General features: G+C 46.3%; 1 protein-coding gene across 1 annotated transcript in view; it reads left to right on the forward strand.

Annotated features, from left to right (window-relative positions):
- FGL1 (fibrinogen like 1) overlaps positions 1–21,995 on the forward strand; it is a 101,067-nt gene that overhangs the window by 9,491 nt on the left and 69,581 nt on the right. The gene's annotated exons all lie outside the window — the stretch shown is intronic.

Here is a 21,995-nt window from a genome sequence, read left to right on the forward strand (position 1 = left end):
ACTTCCAACTGTCTAAGATACCCCGTGTCAGAGCATCGAATTTATGCTATTGTACTGGCTTTATATGATAGAATCGGAGGAGGGGGCAAAGGTCACCGCAGTATTGACCGTGGTTAGTTCCAAGTCCATTCACCCCTAAAGGGACCATCGCTGTGAATGGATCGAGATGTTAGAGTATTCTGTGAGAGAGCTCCATATCCAGAGTGTGGTGTGAGGTACAGAGCATTCCCACTATGTGACCTGGTTTTCCACATCGGAATGTTGGAGTAGACCTTCTGATAACGGAGGCCCCTAGCCCGTTTAAATAATGTGGGAGAGGGAGAGAGAATGCGTTAGGATGTACACGGGTAAAGTGAGATCTGCATTTTACCCATATTCTTTGGTAAGTCTTATTCATTGAGACCTCTCTGGCTTGACACAAGATAGCCACTACCTGCACTGGGCACCCTTGACTTGATAGCCTCCACCTTTCAACTTCCATGCCATCAAAAGTAGTCTCTTGGGGCTGGATGGCAAAACTAGCCATAAGAGAGCATATCCGTCATTACTGGCAGAGGTAGTTGTGACTCAAATGTAGGAGAGACCGACACCAGAGCCTCCTCAGCCAAAATGGTATAATTGCAATTATAGATACTGGAAGTTCTACTGACAGCCTAAGAATTCTACCCTTCCACTGCTGTCTAGGCACAGTACAACTCTTGTTCTTCTTATAAAAGGAGTGAATGACAGAAGGGCTTTAAATGTTGCTCTCAGTTCGAGAGCATTCAGTACTATGCCTCATAAGCTGAACATCCCATGACCTTGAGCAGCCTGCTCTTTAAAACGCGTCCCTCAACCTTTCTGGCTGGGGTATGATGTGATAATGTTCCATTCAAAAACAATCGGTCAGTTAAGAAGAACCAAGTATACTCAAGCACTGTTCTGCCGGAAGAGACTTCGCTCCCAAAGCACCTTTGACTTTCTCGATCAGAGGACGGATCTTCCCTCGTGGAAGTTATACTGAATTGTTCTGTGTATCCAAAAATGCCCCAAGAACCTCATTCAATGGGCTTGGCAGAGGAAGCTCTTCTTCCAATTAATTGGCTACCAAAATTGATAGATAGATTGTGTTAGCAGAGCATCCTGATGCTGGATAAGCATCTCCCAATTGCTGGCTAGAAGGATGCAATCCAAGTAGTGATGTATTCTCACCCCCCCTCGCAGACAGTAAGACCTTTGTGAATGTCCTGGGGGATGTGGACAGACCGAAAGGGAAGCACCAAAACTGGTAGTGGAACTTAAATGTAGGATGGATTGGGACAAATAAGTAAGTGTCTGATAAACCTACAGAGCATCCAATCTCCCAGATTTATCAATAATAGATTTGATTTGAGGTTCTCTATCTTGCACAACACCAACTTTCTGTGCTGGTTGAGTTTTCTTCCAATTTAGTACTGGGCACAGATTGCCTGATTTTGTTTTCTTTTACTAGGAACAGAGGTGAACAGAATCCTCATCCCCTCTGGGCATTTGGAAATTACACGATTGCTCATTTTTTTTTATATAATTCGGCTATAAACCGGAACAGAATTTTTTACTTTTCCATTAAATCCTGTAGTCTGGCTGGCTGGAAGAGATTGGAAGGTGTACATCACTTAAAGTTCCACCAATGTCACCAGTATAGCTGATATGGCCCATTGATCCTGAATATTTTCCATCCAGGTGTGTGTGCAAAGCTTCATCTGGGTCCCACAGGCACCCCCTGAAGACACCTGATTGGCTGGCGAAACATGTTGGGCTGGACTACACGGTGACATCATTTCCGGTCTGTGGAAAGCTTCCTGGTTTTACTGCATGTTTTTATCTTTAAACACGCAAGTGTAATGCACTAGAGGAATGTTTTTATTTTAATTTTTTTTTTTAAGTTTTTTACACTATGCGAGCCCCCCCCCCCCCCCCTTCTGTTCCTCTACATGGTGGATGTGGCATTAGGAGTTGAGGCCAAGGGACTGGAGGAGATTGTTGGTGAAGTGGTGAAAGAGAGGTGCTGTATATCATCCTGCAAAGACTCGGGAGGGGAGAATCCTCAAGCCTGGGAGACTTTGTTGCTGAAAAGCACAAAGTCAAAAGAATCTGGTGAGTGACAATGGGCACAGAACAATATATGTAGCACTGTGAAGCAGGAATAGCAGCACAGAAGCACTTTATTTTGGAGCACCTTATGCAGTAATATCTTGAAGCACTTGTAGCACGACGCTTTGCAAGACAGATGTATAATTATCCTTATATTTTTTTGTGTGTGTTTAATTTTTTTTGGGCTGCATTGGGACATTTGTTTTGTGGATTTTTGCACACAATTTTTATTTTCGTCCATTTGAGGTATATATTGTGTTTGTGGCAGCATGACAGGGACAGTGCTGTGAATAGTTATTTACAGTTCTAACAATTGCCTATAGTTCTTAGCTTTGGCTTTTAAAGAGCAGCTGGCAGTCCCAGATTAACATTCATGTTCTTAAAGTGACAGCGCTGTGGTTAAGTTATTATTGTTTACTATCAAATCTAATGTTAAAACCACATGAGAACCAGATTGACTTGGGGCTCTGTTATACCAGCCCATACACTAAAACAGGCCATATTGGCATGCACATTGCTGTCTGTTGTTTACCCACGGTGGGGGAAAGTACCTTGCATTGTTACATGGCAAGGCACCAATTACTTTTTTTCTTTATTTTTTTTATCTTTCAGTGGGAAAACGGACCAAATCCCACCTCAACACAGCGTTGTGGTGTGAACAGGGCAAAAATAAAGCAATCGATTTCCATTTATCCTTGTGGTGAACCTGTGTTGATCTGTGCAGATTTAAACTGGTCATCGGGGCTGCTGATAGTCACGGGGTCCTGTACAGCCTACATGACAGGGTCCCCCTTCTCCCAAAATTTCAATTAGCATTTTTGCTAAAATGGAATGCCCGCAATGCTATGCAGAAAATTTACCCCCCGTTGAACAAGACCTATTCAGGTGAATAGCAGAACAAAGGCAATATCTGCACCCCACAGTGAGCGATCAGTGCCCATCACTCACTGTGTTCATTCAGGATGGTGAACCCCCCCCCCCCCCCTGCTCACTATCCTGAAATACCCCGCCTGTGTGCCCTCAACAGCTGCCAGTGGGAGAGGAGAGGAGGAAAAACACCAGCACTTTGGGGTAAAAGGGCACACAGGGGTCCCAGACAGCAGGAGGAAGAAAAGAAAAGTAGAAGCTGGCAGCACTGCACAAGAGTCACAAGCGTCAGCAATAAGGCAGTACTGCTGGCCCTCCTGCTCGGCAGGTGCCCAGGCCCCCTTTTGAACTGACGAGGCCTGGGCCCAGTACAGGAGGGCTGGCTGTACAGCCTTATCAGTGGCCCTGACGCTCATCGCACATAGTGTGAATGAGCCCTGATTCCTGATTGATAGTAGGAATCAGGAGCTGTCAGTGACAATACAGTCTCACAGCTAGGAGCGGGCACAGCTCTGTGCTCCTAGCTGTGAATGTGGTTGTAGAGCGATAGTCTCTCAGCACAGGACATCATGCAGAAGTGATATTAAAGGCAGATTTTTTTAAAATAACAAACATGTCATACTTTCTTGCTCTGTGCAGTGGTTTTGCACACAGCATCCCTGATACTCTTCTCAGGTCCCCCGTCGGTGCTCCTGGTCCCTCCCTTCTGCAGTTTGCTATGGGGGCTCCCGAGTCACTGTTTTTTGTGTCCATTCACAAATGGAGTGAGTCTCGGCCACGCCCCTGCTCTCTCCTCATTGGCTCACTGGCTGTGAAGAAGGAAAACATAACATAATATACAATCATGATTACTTTTGTTGCATTTATTTTGTAAAATATTGGTGTAGCCAGGCTATTATGCCTGCAATTCAGGGACAGTGTACAGCGTTGTTAATGTGGAGATGTCTCCCTTTAGTGTTGGCTTGGACTCCATGTGTCATTTCCTTTGAGACAAAACTTAGAGCAGAGCAAAGCATCGTGGGATGTGTAGTTCAGATTATTGAGGTTTCAATTGCAGCAGAACTGATTTGAACTACTACTACCAGATTGCTGAGGAAAGTAGAACAAAATGCTGGGAAAGGATATAAAAAGGGTGGATGTGGCCTAGATCACTCTCTTGGGATGCCAACTTGGATCTGCTAGCAGGGGCTCTGTGTCAGTGAGAGCCGCTGTTGAATCGTTGCCTGTACAGAAGGTAGCTTTACCACTGTATCCAAAGGGACACCTGCGGACAGCATCGCTTCCCATCACCAGCGGACCGGAGGCTGTTTTAGGTCCTCCAGCGAAACCTGCACTTCAGATCCAGGTAGGCCGCGACGGGGTGTGACGGAGGTCAGATGTCATTGAGCGGGCATTTGCCCATTCAGTTCTTTAAGACACTGCATTTAGAACTAACTTCCTGGTACTACTGAAACCAGTTTATTCTTTTCACCGAACACTGTATGCAGACATCTGTGCCCTGTTCACGTTTCTACCATCTGTAATCCTATTGGATACAATAATATTAAGCCACATAGGAAGAGTTTGAAGTAAAACAAGGATAAACCACAGATCAACTAAATTTGTTCTACCATACCATCAAGGATCACCCTATTCATAATACTTCAAAGCTAGCTGAAGATTTGCTGGATTTCAAGGTGCAATATTCAAACCCTTTTTATCCTCTCCTTATTTGCTAAAAGTGACTAAAGTTGTTTTTAGCACAAAGGGTCTGCTCTTGCTTTTTATGGAGCCCTATTTAAAGGAGCCAGTCACTTTAAACACAATAGTTTGAATAGTGTTGTCATATTGTGTTGATGTAATGACCTGTGGGTTGAGAAAACAGAAGGGAGTAAATCTGACATAGGAAGTAGAGTGTCAGTTCCCAACACTTCTGCCTAACTGTTCACATAGGTTACTGTGACAGAATCAAGATCTAACTGAACTTGGGTCATACTGTCTATTTTGTATTTCTCTTTACTACTGAAAGGTTCTAAATGACCAAATAGCAAATCATAAATAGTGCTATATTGTTCAGATAAGTTTCTTGTTATTGGTGACAGTTGTTAAAAATGACTTAACCCAGGGTGTCAGAGGTGACGGAAGACTCGGGGTAACCAGTGGGGTACAGATTCTATCAGCGGCCCTCACGAGGGTAGCGCTACATTGGGGTAGATGTATGGCAGGGACGTGCAGTCAAGGGAGGCAGGTGAGCTTCGAGGGTCATAGCTCAGTGACCTGGGGTCATAGAGATACTTAGGTATGTAGCCTAAGTGTTACCCCACCACTGGTAAAAGTGGTTTGGGCTCCTACGACCAATGGTTCCAGAGATATGGGTCTCCTTGCGCAGCCTGTCAGCAACTAAATACAGAGGGGCCACTTTAAATACAAGCTGACACACTCTGTTTGCAGCAGACTGAGAGGATGAGCTCACAGAGCCTCTCCTCACTTCTTGTCAGAGGCACTGAGCTCAATAAACAGCTTGGAGCCTTGCACCAATGGTAAAGTACCATTGGTCCCAGCCATCCAATAAAAATGCTGCAGTGGAGGCACGCCTCTCACTGCAGTGTCATAGAAGGGGCATGTGTCTAAAAGACAAATGCTCCCTTCCAGCCCAGCCCTCTTAACTACAAGGAAAAAACGTGTTTATGTGTAAAAGATTTACCTACAATCCCATGTTTTTTTCACACAGTTAAGAGGGAGAATGAGAATCTGCTGCCTGCTGAAAAGGTACTGTTATAATCAAGTTAAATCATATATTTATATGCTATATGTTATAACATAATAATTTATGTTCCAGCTCACACTTCCTCCCGGGGCACCGCGGCGCCGGAAGTAAGTTCACCTCACCCCCCTCCCTCTCGCCAATCATCTGGGACAGGTCACAGGTCCCAGATGATTGCCCGGCCAGTCACAGTGCGTAGCGCGGCTCACGCTTGCGCAGTGCGTGCCTGGCTGTGAAGCCACAGCCGGGCACCCACAGTGACAATGCCGGCACTGCAGAGAGGAGGGGGAGAGGAGCGGAGCTTCGTTCCCCCGCATCGCTGGACTCTGGGAAAGGTAAGTGTCCGATTATTAAAAGTCTGCAGCTGCAGTAATTGTAGCTGCTGATTTTAATTTTTTTTTTTTTTAAGTCGGAACTCCGCTTTAACACTTTGACACCTAGGCCAATTCTGACACTTCTCTCCTACATGTAAAAATCATAATTTTTTTGCTACCTAATTACTCAGAACCCCCAAACATTATATATATTGTTTTAGCAGACACCCTATGGAATAAAATGATGGTCGTTGCAACTTTTTATGTCACACGGTATTTGTGCAGCAATTTTTTTAAATGCTTTTTTTGGTGAAAAAACTGTTTCATGAATAAAAAAAAAACACTAACGTTAGCCCGATTTTTTTGTATATTGTGGATAATGTGAAAGATGATGTTACGCCGAGTAAATAGATGCCTAACATGTCACACTTTAACCACTTACGGACCGCCCGCCGTCATTATACGGCGGCTCTTTGAAGTGGAATATCTTTGTTATGGCAGCAGTTAGCTGCCATAACCCCGGTATCCACTTCTTCAGCGGGCAGTCCGCTTTCAGATAAAAGTGGTCTCAGTGGTGAAGATCAATTTTCTCGGTGGCGCTAGGGTCCTTTCCCCTGCTTGGCACGGAGCTGAGTGAAGGGAAAATGGCCCCCACCCGGCTCTATACCATTGCAGGGCAGAAGCGAAGTCAAAACATCACTTCCACCCATAGCTCTTAAAAGGGACATTTTTATTTTTTTATTTTTTCAAACAACATTTATTTCATTTTTTTTTTTTTTTTGCCTTTTAGTGTAAATATGAGATCTGAGGTCTTTTTGACCCCAGATTTCATATTTAAGAGGTCCTGTCATGCTTTTTTCTATTAAAAGGTATATTTACATTCCTTGTAATAGGAATAAAAGTGGCACTTTTTTTTTTTAAAGAACAGTGTAAAAATAAAAAATAAAATTTAATAAGATTTACAGATGCAGCAATCTAGAATTTGGATGAAAGGTTTAGCATTGGGAAACACAAGAATGGAAAGTGATATTGTATTGTATATAGCTCTCAGTTTACAAAGCCTCTGATTATGAATAAACAATATAATGAAACTGTGTAGGTTTAATTGTTTTGGCTGGAGTATAAAGTAAGAACATTCCCACTTCTATGGAAAATCCTGCATTTAATATTCTACATAGCCCTGAAGTTAAATTCTAGTATGAGAATGTGTTTCAAGTGAACTGGAAAGATATGAAATAAGAGCAACAAGCTGGGGTCTCAAGATGACGTCTGAAACGTGACTATTGCAACATTAACTTTAATGGGAAGCATATGTGCCTAAAGAGACCCACGCCCTGGAAATTGGGTCCAGGTGTGCCTAGGCTGACTTTTTTGGGTATCAGAACAGCATAACACTCCATTTCTCAGAGGGCAAAGCCAATACATCAAGTCTTTGTGGCACCTCTTTAAAGGAAACCAATTTAAGCCAATTACAAAACTTTCCAACATTCAAATGCTCTCCAATGTGACAGAGATTTAGTTTTAATACTGCTCTGTGCCTATTTCCAATCAAGGCAATTAAAAATGACTTTTTTCAATTATCTCTCACTTTATAGTTTATTTGAAGTGAAGGCAGATGTCACTCAATTTCACCTTGTATTTATTTTGCCTCTAGCAGTTATATTAATTTGTATTGCTCCCCAAGGCCTAATTTACATTTGCATTATCCTCTGAAGTGTGTTCTACATTGGATCGCTTTCCAGAAGGCATTTGACAGATGGCGACGAGGTGTTATAATTCCTTAAACAAGACATCAGTACCCCACAACCACATGTATTGCACCCACTTGCAGGGCACCCCCATTCAGTTGAATGTGTCGCGTTCTGCGGGCAGTACTGCCTGCTGAACAAAACAGTGGGCATCATTTTTGCAGTGCTGAGATGCAAAGCATTGCAGCAGTGGCATATGTACACTAAGGATGGGCTCAGGCATGTTTGCAGCTCCACATGCCTGAGCCCGCCAGGAAGCTTACACTGCGCAACGCTAATCACAGGCAGTGAGACATTTCCCTTTCTGTGCAACCGCGGATTGGGAAATGTCTCACTGCCTGTGATTAGCGCTGCGCAGTGTAAGCTTTCTGGCCGGCTCAGCCATGTGGAGCTGCAAACACGCCTGAGCCCATCCTTAGTGTACACTATATTGTCAAAAATATTTGGACGCCTGCCTTTACACGCTCATGAACTTTAATGGCATCCCAGTCTTAGTCCGTAGGGTTCAATATTGAGTTGGCCCACTCTTTGCAGCTATAACAGCTTCCCCACAAAGTTGGGAGCATGAAATTGTCCAAAATGTCTTGGTATGCTGACGCCTTAAGAGTTCCCTTCACTGGAACTAAGGGGCCAAGCTCAACCCCTGAAAAACAACCCCACACCATAATCCCCCCTCCACCAAATGATTTGGACTAGTGCACAAAGCAAGGTCCATAAACATATGGATGAGCGAGTTTGGGGTGGAGGAACTTGACTAGCCTGCACAGAGTCCTGACCTCAACCCAATAGAACACCTTTGGGCTGAATTAGAGTGAAGACTGTGAGTGCCTGACCTCACAAATGTACTTCTGGAAGAATGGTCAAACCTTCCCATAGACACACTCCTAAACCTTGTGGACAGCCTTCTCAAAAGAGTTGAAGCTGTTATAGCTGCAAAGGGTGGGCCAACTCAATATTGAACCCTACCGACTAAGACTGGGATGCCATTAAAGTTCTTGTGCGTGTAAAGGCAGGTGTTCCAATACTTTTGACAATATGGGGTTTATCCCCCTCCACTGCCCTTGCAGCTTATACGAGGAGTGGTTGGAAGGCAATAAAAACACAACCCAACCACATGTTTTTACCGCTCCCCCTGCCACAAGTGTAAGTGTGCCATCATATTGGCCTCAGATCTTATCCTGAACCTCCCCTCCAATCTTGAATGTAACTTAAAAGTATTTATATACTTTACTGCTCATAGTCTGAACATAGGTGCACTTTCAATATATAAAAATATGCACTGCAATTTATATAATAAAAACCCTCAAGGGAATTAATTTGCAAGAGTGTCTACAGGTACGTGAATTTGGGACAAGCACAGCACGTGGAGGCGCATTGATGCCGGAGTGTCCATACAGAGTTCCCTCCTGATGGGGATTCAAAGACACTAATTCAGACATCTCAAGACTCCCGCGAGGTGTGGGAGCCTCCTGCATTTTGGGGGCGGCTCCCAGACACCCGCGAGTGCTGCCCGATATCCCGGCTGTGGGACTGATCCTTGATTGTCTCCTGGTTCACAGCCGGGGATGATGGGTGCAGCAGGAGGGACAGCTGTGATCACCGATCTCCCTGTATAGCTGACATCTGCTTCTCCTTCTCTCTCTTCCGCGGCTGATGGCTAAAAAGCTATACACGGAGATCAGTAATCACAGCTGTCCCTCCTGCTGCACCGATCATCCCCGACTGTTCCCTGTGTCCTCCTCCAGCCCCCCTCCGTGTCCTTCAGCCCCCCTTCTTCTCCAGCTCCCTGTCCTCCTCCTCCTCCCCTGCCCCCCCTTGTCCCCCACAGCCAGCTTCCCTCCTCTCCTGCCAGCTGTGGGGATCTGTCAGGATGGCGAGCAGAGGAAGGGATCAGTCATTTACCGTCCCCTGCCTTTTCTGAATTGCACACAGTGAGCGAGATCGTTCCTGTGTCCTGTGGAAACTGAGCAGAGTAACCTGTGAGCTACTCTGCTCAGTTTATGAGTGGACAGGAGCCGCTGTCTCCTGTCCATTCATCTTCAATGCTGAGAAAGGGACTGGGGAATCTGTGTCCTCAGCCTCTTTCTCTGTCTCAAAGGGGAGATGTCAGGGTTCTATTTAGACCCCTGATATCTTACCAAAGCCCCCCTCCCAAACAGGGTTGATTAAAAAAATTCAAAAAATAAAAAAACTACTGACACCACCCCCTTGCCTTACCAACACTGTCCACTGCCCCAACCCCCTCCCCCCAAAAAGCATTTTAAAAGAAAATAATTAAATTGTAAAACAAACAATATGTAGAAATAAAAACTGCTGACAACATCCACTGCCCTACTGACACCATCACCACCACATACTCCCCACCCCTTCCCTAGAAGCACTGTGAAAAAAATATTTTAAAAAAATATTTGAAGAAAATAATAAACAACAAAATTGTAAAAAATAATAGAGAAAATAATAACAAAAAACTACTGACACACTGCTCTGACACTGTCCAGTACCCTCACCCCAATCATTGTGAAAAACAAAAAATAAAAAAATAAAAATAAAGAACTACTGACACCATCTACTGCCCTACTGACACCATCCCGAATATACTACTCACCGCTGTACACTCCACACTCCTTACATGCACATTATACCCACCTAAATACACTCTGCACTCCTCTACTGCACATATTACCCATCGCCATACACTCTGCACTGTACATTCTGCATGTAAGTCATCTCAGACTCTATAAAACCACACCCCATTTAAGCCACGCTCAATATGTAGCACGGTTTAGGCCATGCCCACCTCCCTGAAATTAGTTTGCCACCTCCCTGAAATGAGTTTTTGCAGGTTGGGATGTCTGCTAATTCCCTGTAAGGGTTCCCTCTTCATATGATTAACAGCAGGCAGTGGGAGGATCCATAGGCTATAGACCAGGGGTCTTCAAACTGCAGCCTTCCAGTTGTTCAGGAACTTCAAGTCCCATCATGCCTAGGCATGTCTATGAATGTCAGACTTTTACAATGCCTCATGGGAAGTGTAGTTCTGCAACAGCTGGAGGGCCGTAGTTTGAGGATCCCTGCTATAGAATCCACTCACTGCCTGCCAGTGGTGTATTTAGGTTTTGTGCTGCCCTAGGCCTGACTAAACTCATGCACCCCCCTAATTTAAATACGACCCACCCCTTCCTGCCGAGGCCACACCCCTTCCTGCCGAGGCCACACCCCTTCCTGTTTAAGACCCGCCCTATCATCTGTAAACCACACCCCTTCCTCTTTAGGCTCATTTGGCACCTTTCAGGGGGGAGGGGGAACAGGTACCCTTCCCCACTCCCTGGAGACTGCAACTAAATGTGGACTGTGTAAAGGGTTTGCATTGATTTTAGCATGCATGGAGCACTTTGCACATGCCAGTAGCGTCTGGTGCTCAAAATTTTTGGGGGGGTGCAAACAAACTAAGAAATTCAGAAAAAAAGACATCAAATGCAGCCACTGTTCCACCAAACGCAGCCACTGTGCCCACCAAACGCAACCACTGTGCCCACCAAACGCAACCACTGTGCCCACCAAATGCAACCACTCTGCCCACCAAACGCAGACACTGTGCCCACCAAACGCAGACACTGTGCCCCATCAAACGCAGCCACTGTGCCATCAATTGCAGCCACTGTGCCATCAATTGCAGCCACTGTGCCATCAATTGCAGCCACTGTGCCATCAAACGCAGCCACTGTGCCATCAAACGCAGCCACTGTGCCCACCAAACACAGCCACTGTGCCCATCAATTGCAGCCACTGTGCCCACCAAACGCAGCCACTGTGCCCACCAAACGCAGCCACTGTACCCACCAAACGCAGCCACTGTGCCCACCAAACGCAGCCACTGTGCCCACTAAATGCAGCCACTGTGCCCATCATTTGCAGCCACTGTGCCATCAAATGCAGCCATTGTGCCCCATCATTTGCAGCCACTGTGCCTTTAAACGCAGCCATTGTGCCCCATCAAACGCTGTCATTGTTCCCCATCAATTGCAGCCACTGTGCCTTTAAACGCAGCCATTGTGCCCCATCAAACGCTGTCACTGTGCCCCATCATTTGCTACCGCTGTGCCTTTAAACGCAGCTATTGTGCCCCATCAAATGCTGTCACTGTGCCCCATCAATTGCAGCCACTGTGCCTTTAAACGCAGCCATTGTGCCCCATCAAACGCTGTCACTGTGCCCCATCATTTGCAGCCACTGTGCCTTTAAACGCAGCCATTGTGCCCCATCAAACGCTGTCACTGTGCCCCATCAATTGCAGCCACTGTGCCTTTAAACACAGCCATTGTGCCCCATCAAACGCTGTCACTGTGCCCCATCATTTGCAGCCACTGTGCCTTTAAACGCAGCCATTGTGCCCCATCAAACGCTGTCACTGTGCCCCATCATTTGCAGCCACTGTGCCTTTAAATGCAGCCATTGTGCCCCATCAAACGCTGTCACTGTGCCCCATCATTTGCTACCGCTGTGCCTTTAAACGCAGCTATTGTGCCCCATCAAACGCTGTCACTGTGCCCCATCATTTGCAGCCACTGTGCCTTTAAACGCAGCCATTGTGCCCCATCAAACGTGTCACTGTGCCCATCATTTGCAGCCACTGTGCCCCATCAAACGCTGTCACTGTGCCCCATCAATTGTAGCCACTGTGCCATCAAATGCCAACACTGTTCCCATAAAACTCTTATAATTTTTTTCAATAACTTTACCTGCTGTGCCGAGGAGAAGGGTCAAGCAGTGTGGAGGAGGGTAGGCGGAGCATAAGGCTCCACCTCCACCAGTCATCGGCCGCTTATGGGGGCGCGAGTCACACGCCGCCCCCCCGCATGAGAGAAAGTCCCCCCACCCGTCTTCCTGATTCCCGGCTCCCGCGCCCGCCCCCAGCCCACGGCAGCCGCCTTGCTGTAGCGGGCGGCGCTGCTGTGTATGGGCGTGCTTGTCAGAGGGTGGAGGGGCGTGAGCTCTGCTAAGCACGCCCATGCACACGCCCCTCCACACTCTGCCAAGCACGCCCATACACAACAGCGCCGCTACAGCAAGGCGGCCGCCGTGGGCTGCATGTGTGTGCGGGGGGCGGCCGCGGGAGCTGGGAATCGGGTGGGGGGACTTTCTCTCATGCGGGGGGGCGGCTTTTTTTGCCGCCCCCCGCAAAGTGCCGCCCTAGGCCTAGGCCAAAACACAGCCCTGCTGCCTGCTCTCTGCTCTCAATCACAAGGAGAACAGACCTGATTATCTCAGCTTCCCCAGCAGACTCCACCCACTGTCAGTGTCACTGGTTGCTATAAGTTAGTTGGCTGTGAAGCCAACCTGCATCCTTGACATCCAGTGACAGGTGGTGAGTGGGTAGCGGCATGCTCCCTGCTATACAGAATATATATTCACAGTCTTCTGTCCATGGCGCTGGTGAGCGATCTGGTAGTTCATTTCCTCTTCTTGTTTGTGTGTATTTGCCTATCCATACGAGGTACGAGCAACCAGATACACAGACAAGTCTGCAGGAGTCCTGCCTGGCACCTATGATCTGCTGATCGCGGGTGCAGGCCTGGGACAAGGGGTGCAGTATCATGTGAGATGGGAGGGGCACCACAAAGAGATTGGGGGTAAGAATTGTTCTAGGAGGGGAAATTTAGGGAGGTGTGCTAAGAGTGGTGATTTGGGGGGGGGATTTGTGTTGAGAGGAGAGATGGGGGGAAAAGGATTTGTGCTAGGAGGGGGGATTTATGATAGAAAAAGTAGTATGGTTGTAGTAGTAGTATGTATGTAGTATGATTTGGGCAAAAAATGTTTTGGGGTGAGGGATTTATGCTATTAGATATGATTGGGGGGGTATTTGTGCTACGAGGAGAAAATTGGAGGGAGGGGATTTGCACTAGGAGGGGAGGATTTGGAGTGGGGGGGGGGATTTGTGCTCAGAGGGGAAATTTGAGTTGTAGAGGATTTGTGCTAGGTGGGTCAAGTTTTTTTTTTTTAGGGGGGGGGGGGGGTGATTTGGCTGGGGTCATATGGGGAGAGAAAGGATTTGAGCTGGGGGGGGATCAAAGATTTGTGCCAGGATGGGGGATTTCAGGAGGGGCGGGTTGTTGGCGCCAGAAGCGCTATTTAAACTCTGTCATGAGAGGGGAATGTTGCTGCTTGATCTACAGCATTCCCTGGGAGATTCCTGTGTTCCTGATCTGTTCCTGAAATTACCGGCTTACCCTGTGACTATCCGCTGCCATCCGCCTGCACCTGACCTCGGCCTGTCCATGACCTCGCTCCTGTCTAATGCTTTGACTTACCTGCACCAGTCTGTTACCGACCCAGCTTGTCCAGTGACCTTCCTTCAGCCTTCTGCATCTGTTCCAGTACTGCTCTTCTGTGCATGACCCGGCCTGCCTGACCTTCCTGTGTGTCATCCCTGGGACCATCCACCTGCATCCTGTGAAGTGCCTGACTTCTAGCTTCAGCTTCCAGCCTGCTGCATCCCACCTGCTGTTCCAGTGTCTCAGCTGCGTCCGGAGCATCAGCCCTGCCTATCAGCTGTTGATCTTGCCAGGCACTCGTGCTGTCCTGTACTCCTGTGCCTCCTGTCAGCTCTACCAGGGGCCGCGAGTCAGGATCGTAAGGGAGGCCTCCCTCTGCATATCGGGCTCAATAACCAGGTACATGACAGCATCAGAGTTCTGGAGAGACAACATAAACAATCCTTAGCTTGTGACATGGGCGTCGACTTATAAAATTTACGTGACTCTCTCAATTCTCTTCTATTGGTCAAAGCAAAAACCAAACTCATGTATTTGCGGAGACTCTTCTACGAGCTTGGTGGTACACCTGGCAGACCTTTGGCTCGTGCGTTACGGGAGACCAAATCACGTTCCTATATCCTCTCACTGACGACCCCCTCGGGTCCAAAACTTTTCAAATCTCAGGAAATAGCCAATTGTTTCCGCAGTTACCACGAGAAACTTTACAGCTTGACCCCTATGGGGACAGATCCTAACTCTCTGGTCCATACCTATATAATAGACGATTACCTGCTCTCCTCAGGTGTTCCCATGCAGAGGCGGCTCTAGGCTTTGTGAGGCCTTCGGCAAACCTAGACATGAGGCCCCACTCACGCCCATAATGGGAAAAATAATTAAAGCAATAAAAAATAACTGTGTGCCCCCACCACAGCGTTGCCGGCTTCCCTCCTCTTCTCTCTCGCTGACTGCTGTGGGGAATTTTCAGGAAAAGGGGACAGTAAACATGTAATTTACCAGCCCCTTCCTTTTCTAAATGAACACAGTGAGGGATCGGTACTGATCACTCACTGTGTTCATTTATAACTGTAGCAGAGTAAACTGTGTTTACTATGCTTTGGTTAGTGAATTAACAGGAGCCTCTGTCTCCTGTTCATTCATCTGCAGTGCAGCTGAGGCTACAGAGAAAGGGACTGGGGAATCTGTGTCCTCAGTCCTTTTCTCTGTCTCAAAAGTGAGACTTCAGGGGTCTGTTTCTAAACAGACCTCTGATATCTCACCAAAGAAACCAAAAAACTCTCACCAAAAAAAAGTTTAAAAATGTAAAAATTGTAAAAAAAAAAATTGTAAAATAGTTAAAAAAAATAAATCTGGCTAAAATTTCTAATCAGACGTATACAAGTAGTATGTACAGGAGAGGAGTGTGGAGTGTATAGAGGTGGGTAGTAGGTACATGAGAGGGGTGCGGAGTGTATATTGGGGTGTAGTATGACATGAGAGGGGTGCGGAGTGTATGGAGGTCAGTAGAATGTACATGAGGGATGTGGAGTGTATGGAGGTGGGTAGTATGACATGAGAGGGGTGCGGAGTGTATGGTGGGGGGGTAGTATGACATGAGAGGGGTGCGGAGTGTATGGTGGGGTGTAGTATGACATGAGAGGGGTACGGAGTGTATAGAGGTCAGTAGAATGTACATGAAGGATGTGGAGTGTATGGAGGTGGGTAGTATGTACATGAGGGGTTCGGATTGTATGGTGGGGGGGTTGTATGACGTGAGAGGGGTACGGAGTGTATGGTGGGGGTAGTATGACATGAGATGGGTGCGGAGTGTATGGTGGGGGGTAGTATGTACATGAGAGGGGTGTGGAGTGTATGGAGGTGGGTAGTATGTACATTAGAGAGGTGCAGAGAGTATAGAGGGTGGTAGTATGACATGAGAGGGATGTGGAGTGTATGGTGGGGGGTCGTATGTACATGAGAGGGGTGTGGATTGTATGGTGGGGGGTTGTATGACATGAGAGGGGTGTGGAGTGTATGGAGGTGGGTAGTATGTACATGAGAGAGGTGCAGAGTGTATAGTGGGGGGTAGTATGACATGAGAGGGATGTGGAGTGTATGGAGGTGGGTAGTATGTACATGAGAGAGGTGCAGAATGTATGGTGGGGGGATAGTATGACATGAGAGGGGTGTGGAGTGTATGGTGTGGGGTAGTATGTACATGAGAGGGGTGCGGAGTGTATGATGGGGGGGTAGTATGACATGAAAGGGGTGTGAAGTGTAAGGAGGTGGGTAGTATGTACATGGGAGAGGTGCAGAGTGTATGGTGGGGGGTAGTATGGCATGAGAGGGGTGCAGATGGTATAAAGGTGGTATATGGTGTGAACAAGCCCTAATCACTGCAGAGGCCACCTTGCAGTGGCATGCATAGAGCAACTGAAGTTAGCTGTACAGCACCAGAACTAGCCTCCCAGCCTGCTGCAGACACTGCTCTCACCGCCCCCACATCTCAAACCCCTTACTCAAGTCCTGGCAAACAAGTCTCAAGTGCTCCAACAAAGCTGCTAGCTCACCTCCTTCCACACCTGACAGAACGAATTCCTGCATGTCTGTGCGTGCATGCATCCCTCCTGGGTACAGCAGTGGCCGGCAGCTCTGCCTCCACCTCTACATTTTGTCTGCAGGTGGCACTGGAGAGTGCAGAGAGGAGACTTCAGTTTGGCGCAGCGGCGCTGTTCATATAGCAGCGCTGTATATGAGGGACCCTTTACCGGACCGGCACGCAACTTGGGGACACTGTCCGTGGGATATTCCCTTCTACTCACACACACAAGCTGGGCAAATTAGGCGGCCTTAGGCCTTAGGCAACCGCCTAATTTGCCTAATTAGAGAGCCACCTCTGTCCCCATGTTGACATCCCAGGAAAGAGAAGAAATGGAAGGCCCTATTACAGAACCAAAAGTTCTCACGGTCATCCAGGGAATGGAAACGGAAAAGGCGCCGGGCCCCACCGGGTTTCCCCTCCTTTATAATGGTACGCACGCAAGTAGGGTTCATCCCAACCAGAGAAGCCAGAGATGACACAAGTAGGGCCTTGAATCTTATCCACTTGGCCAGGTCTAGGAAAACCCCAATGTTGCTGATTTCAGCCGATGCAGAAAAGGCCTTTGACCGGGTCAACTGGGTTTTTTGGAAATGCATGTTGCGGTACCTTGGATTGGGTCCCAATATGTGTCAGTGAATAGAGGCAAATTATTTCCATCCCTCAGCTGTGGTTCGGGCCAATGCAGCAATTTCCTCTCCCTTCTCCCTGGGCAATGGAACTAGAGAGGGCTGTCGCCCTTGATATTTGTATTGGTACTGGAACCCTTGAGGGCCCATATAAGGGACGAGCCAAATATAAACGGCTTTGGTGCAAGTAACACAAATCACAAAGTCACGGCCTACGTCGACAATTTCTTGTTCTTTATAACAAGCTCTGAGACTTCTATCCCCAATTTACTGAAGGCCCTTAGAACGTACTCCGTTCTTTCTAATTACAAAATTAATGTGCACAAATCCGAAGCTTTGAGCATAAATTTGCCCAATGAGACTCTACGTAACATACAACAGAACTTTCCCTTCTCTTGGGTTCGCAACAAAATCAAATATCTCAGCGTTAATCTCACCCCGTCACTGTCTGAGGTCTTCAAAAAAACTTTTTCCCCTGGCTTGCCTCTCTCCAACTAGATCTCAAGCACTGGCATCAGCATTTTTTTTCCTGGTTTGTTAGGAACAGTATCTGAAAGATGTCCGTTTTGCCGAAACTATTATATCGCTTTTAAATGTTACCAATAGCTGTCCCACGTCACTTTTTGCGGTTGGTCCTCGAGTCCTCTACGGTCACAAAACCAAAAGACTGTCCCACCGTATCTTGACCTTATCAAAGGACCGGGGTGGTATAGGGTTTGTTGTGGCAGACTTCTAATCTGTCTGCTCCCCTGAAATCTCACCCTTTGATAGGCACTACTTTCTCGGTAATAGCTACAATGGGTTATGTCACGATGATCCCTCCCATCCCTTTACCTATGTCACCTGTTATTGGTGCTCAAGAGTTCCCTTCCAGTCTGTCAGGGAGGAAGTTTATGGAATGTATCTTGACTAACTGGTTTAGACTTTCTTCTTGAGGGTCAATGGTGCACTATCGACTAAATTCAAGCAATGCTGTCGCCCCCCTCTGGACAGGTGTCAAGCAACAAAGATTAGACACTTTCTCACCTCCTTGCAATATGTACCCTCCCCTAGTCATTCCTTGTCTGCGTTTGAGAGGCTCTGCCTGGACCCCGTGCCTCTCCGCCACCTTCTGTCATTAATGTACGCAATACTGATTGAGCCCCAAGAAGGCTTTATACCTCCCTATCTGCAGTCTGCAGAATTGGGAAAATGATCTGGGCCGGGCCTTCTCAAAGGAACAAAGAGAGCGCATTATGTATTTCGCGTACCGCTGCTCAATTGCGAGTAGGTTCCAGGAGGTAGCGTTTAAGGTCCTGACTCGATGGAATGGATTTCCCAGCCAATCTGGTCGCTTCTCCTCCCAGCCAATCCGGTCTTAAGATCCGCTTCCTGTCCTGATTGGCCGAGAGGAGAAGCAGGAAGACAATAGCGAATGTTGATTCGCTATTGTCACAAGTGGGTGAGCTCGTGGCGCAGTGCTCTGTGCCCCGAGCCCAAGCTTTTTGAAGCCAATTAGAGCCTCAAGCTCTAATCATGTGCTTCAAAAAAAAAAACCTCATAGAAATCTATACGTCCGGCACCCCAAATGGAGATTAGGGGCCGCTGCATTTAGATGAAGGGGGCGTCACCCCTGCGCCCTTTATGGACCGTTGCTCAGAACCCCCATCAGTTGGTCAGGGGATAGCTGTGGTGAATGAAATTAACCCGATGGAACAATTAATGGCAGCGTTAAAATGAAAAGAGGAACAATTCAATAAAACCTGTTCAATACCTATCTTCCCCTATTGAGCTTGCTTATTCTCTTTTCCTTCCTGCTCTCGCCTTTTTGTTTTCTAACTTCCGTGACGTAATACATTTTTTTTCTATTGCAAAATTTGTTTGTGTACACCTGCCTCTGGGTGATTTTAGTGTCTTACACTGTTGCATTCTATGTCAGACTAATGTAGTGTTTTTGTTGCCGTGTTGACATCACCCTATATGCTTTGTACCTAGTATATGGTATTACCCTATCATGGGTTTGTGTAACAGTTTATAATTATTGTACCCTATATCAATGCTGGATTTGTATTGTCCTTGCTGGTGCACACAATATAACCTTAGAAACAAAAGTGTGGCGCTATATATCACATCCACAGCCGTGTGTATTACAATAAAAACATATAAAAATGGTGAATACTACCAAAAAATGTATGACCATAAAATGGATAGTGTCAAATAATGAATCAGTGTTGATCACATATAAAGTAAATACACAATAATACTTAATCATCAGATGTGCCAGTGATTAGTAGAAACCCGTGCTGGTTCCATGAGCCAGACACCAAACATAAAAAACATAAAACTTTAAAGGTCCATAAAAAATGTGTAGAAAAATAGTGAAGAAAACATCAACAGAGTTCAAAGGGGGTGATGCATGGCCAGATGGTATTCACAGAATTTTAATCGCACCAAATCCGGCGAGTGGGCAGAAGGGAGACCACAAGTGTGCATAGATTGTACATCAGTGCCGGGGCCAACACCAGGAGTAGAGGAGGCTTACCGGAAAAAATTGACCTGAAATGGCGTACGCCAGACAAGTCAAAAAAGCATAATAACCACTGGTTCTGGGAAATGCGTCTTGTCAGATGTCATCAACAGATGGTGGAAAGAAAAAAGGGGGTCCGCACGGCTTCCTCTCCCATAGGTAATCCAGCATAAGCCAAACGTGTAGTTTCATATGCCATGCAAGGAGCAAACAAAACTCACATAGCGTAATAACGTTTTAAAACACTCGTTTATTAAAATAATAAAAAAACAGACTCACATTTTGGAAGAACGAAACAGAGCTCAAATATCAAATAGCGGCGATCGTGAGGGGTCCACCCGACATGTTTCAGCTAAGGAGCCGTCATCTGGGGTATGGACCACCCTCACCTCACCGCTCTATAAACAGAAGATGACCCCCACTGGGAGTGTCTACAAACCGGAAGTGCAACAAGTAAGAATCACTTCCGGTTTTCCGGGTCATAGGATGACTAATTGAATAGTTATATTAGGAACAAATTAATGAAGCAGAGAACCATGTATCTCATGTTTCTAAATTGGGAGATTAAAAATGAAAAATAAATACAAAAAAACGGTAAGCTGTGCCCTGAATCAGTCCATCTACCAGGAACTGGTCAGAGCGCTAGCCAAGCCTCCCTTTCAGCCAGCCTGCTCCTCAAGCCTCACTTTCATATGTGATGCACTTCCCATCACACAGAGAGGAAGTAATATGGCTGCACTCCATAAGGAGGAAACCAAGCTTCAATCTCATTTATATTTAGTACTTATTTTAAATCCACCGACAGGAACGCATACATATCGACTGATAGTTGCCACCACAGTTCCTGGATCAGATCTGTTCCCAAAAGTCAGTTCCTACGATTACGAAGGAACTGTACTGATTCAGACACAATAACATTACCTTATAAAGGTGATACAAGGACATTCTAATAAGGTTAATTAGTGATCAATATTAGACTCATGGACCATAATATTAAAGGGACCCTGCCAATGGGGGACATCAACAGGGTACATATCAAATATTGCATTCTGAATTAAACCGTAATTATCCCGGACTCCATGACATAAATTAAGACAACCAATAATCATCTTGTATAGTAAAAAAAATAACAATATTCTTTGTCATTTAGACAATAAGAGAGATCATATTTATATTCAAGCTTGGTTAATAAAAGAGTTGATGTCCCACTCCACGTTGATACCCTGTGGAAAATGAGACCCCAACTCATATACCCAGTAGGTCTCTAAACGCGAGACACCTCTAAGAATCGACCCGCCCCGCCAGGGGGGCACGTACCTATCTATAATGAGGAATTGAGTACCCACAGGGTTTCGATCGTGAACCTCCCTGTAGTGTCTAGGGACAGTGTGTTTAGTACTGCCCGCTTTAATGAGATTGATGTGTTCCGAAACCAGTGTAGTAAAAGATCTGATGGTCCGGCCGACATATTGCTTGCCACAAGGGCAAGTTAAAAGATAAACTATTCCTGTAGTGGCACACGTGCAGAAATGTTTAATTTTGTAAGTACGGCCGGTCACGGTGGAAGAAAAACTATGACTAGCCCTTCTGCCACAGGTATTAAATTTACAGACCAAGCACTTTTTACAAGGATAAAATCCAATCAAGTTGTGGAAAAAGGATGGTCTCTCTGGTGGGTTGATGACATTAGGTGCTAACCTATTCCGGAGAGATGGAACACCCTTAAACACCACCCTTGGAGTCTTAGGCAACAGAGGTCCCAAGATTTTATCTGTTTTTAAAACATCCCAGTGATTTTCAAAGATTTTCTTAACATGCTTGTGCTGCAAGGAGAAAGATGTCAAGAAGGACCATTTGAATTCATCATTCGTTTGTCTAGGTCTGTCCTCTAATAATGACTGACGGTCTGTTGCACAAGCACTTTCAATCTCATTATCTAAATCCACAGAGTTATAACCCTTCTCCAGGAACCTATCTTTCAAGGTCATGGCCTGTAGTCTAAAAGTGTCTGAATCAGTACAGTTCCTTCGTAATCGTAGGAACTGACTTTTGGGAACAGATCTGATCCAGGAACTGTGGTGGCAACTATCAGTCGATATGTATGCGTTCCTGTCGGTGGATTTAAAATAAGTACTAAATATAAATGAGATTGAGGCTTGGTTTCCTCCTTATGGAGTGCAGCCGTATTACTTCCTCTCTGTGTGATGGGAAGTGCATCACATATGA

This window comes from Aquarana catesbeiana, linkage group LG01 (assembly GCF_042186555.1).
Source record: "Aquarana catesbeiana isolate 2022-GZ linkage group LG01, ASM4218655v1, whole genome shotgun sequence".
NCBI classification, from domain to species: domain Eukaryota; kingdom Metazoa; phylum Chordata; class Amphibia; order Anura; family Ranidae; genus Aquarana; species Aquarana catesbeiana.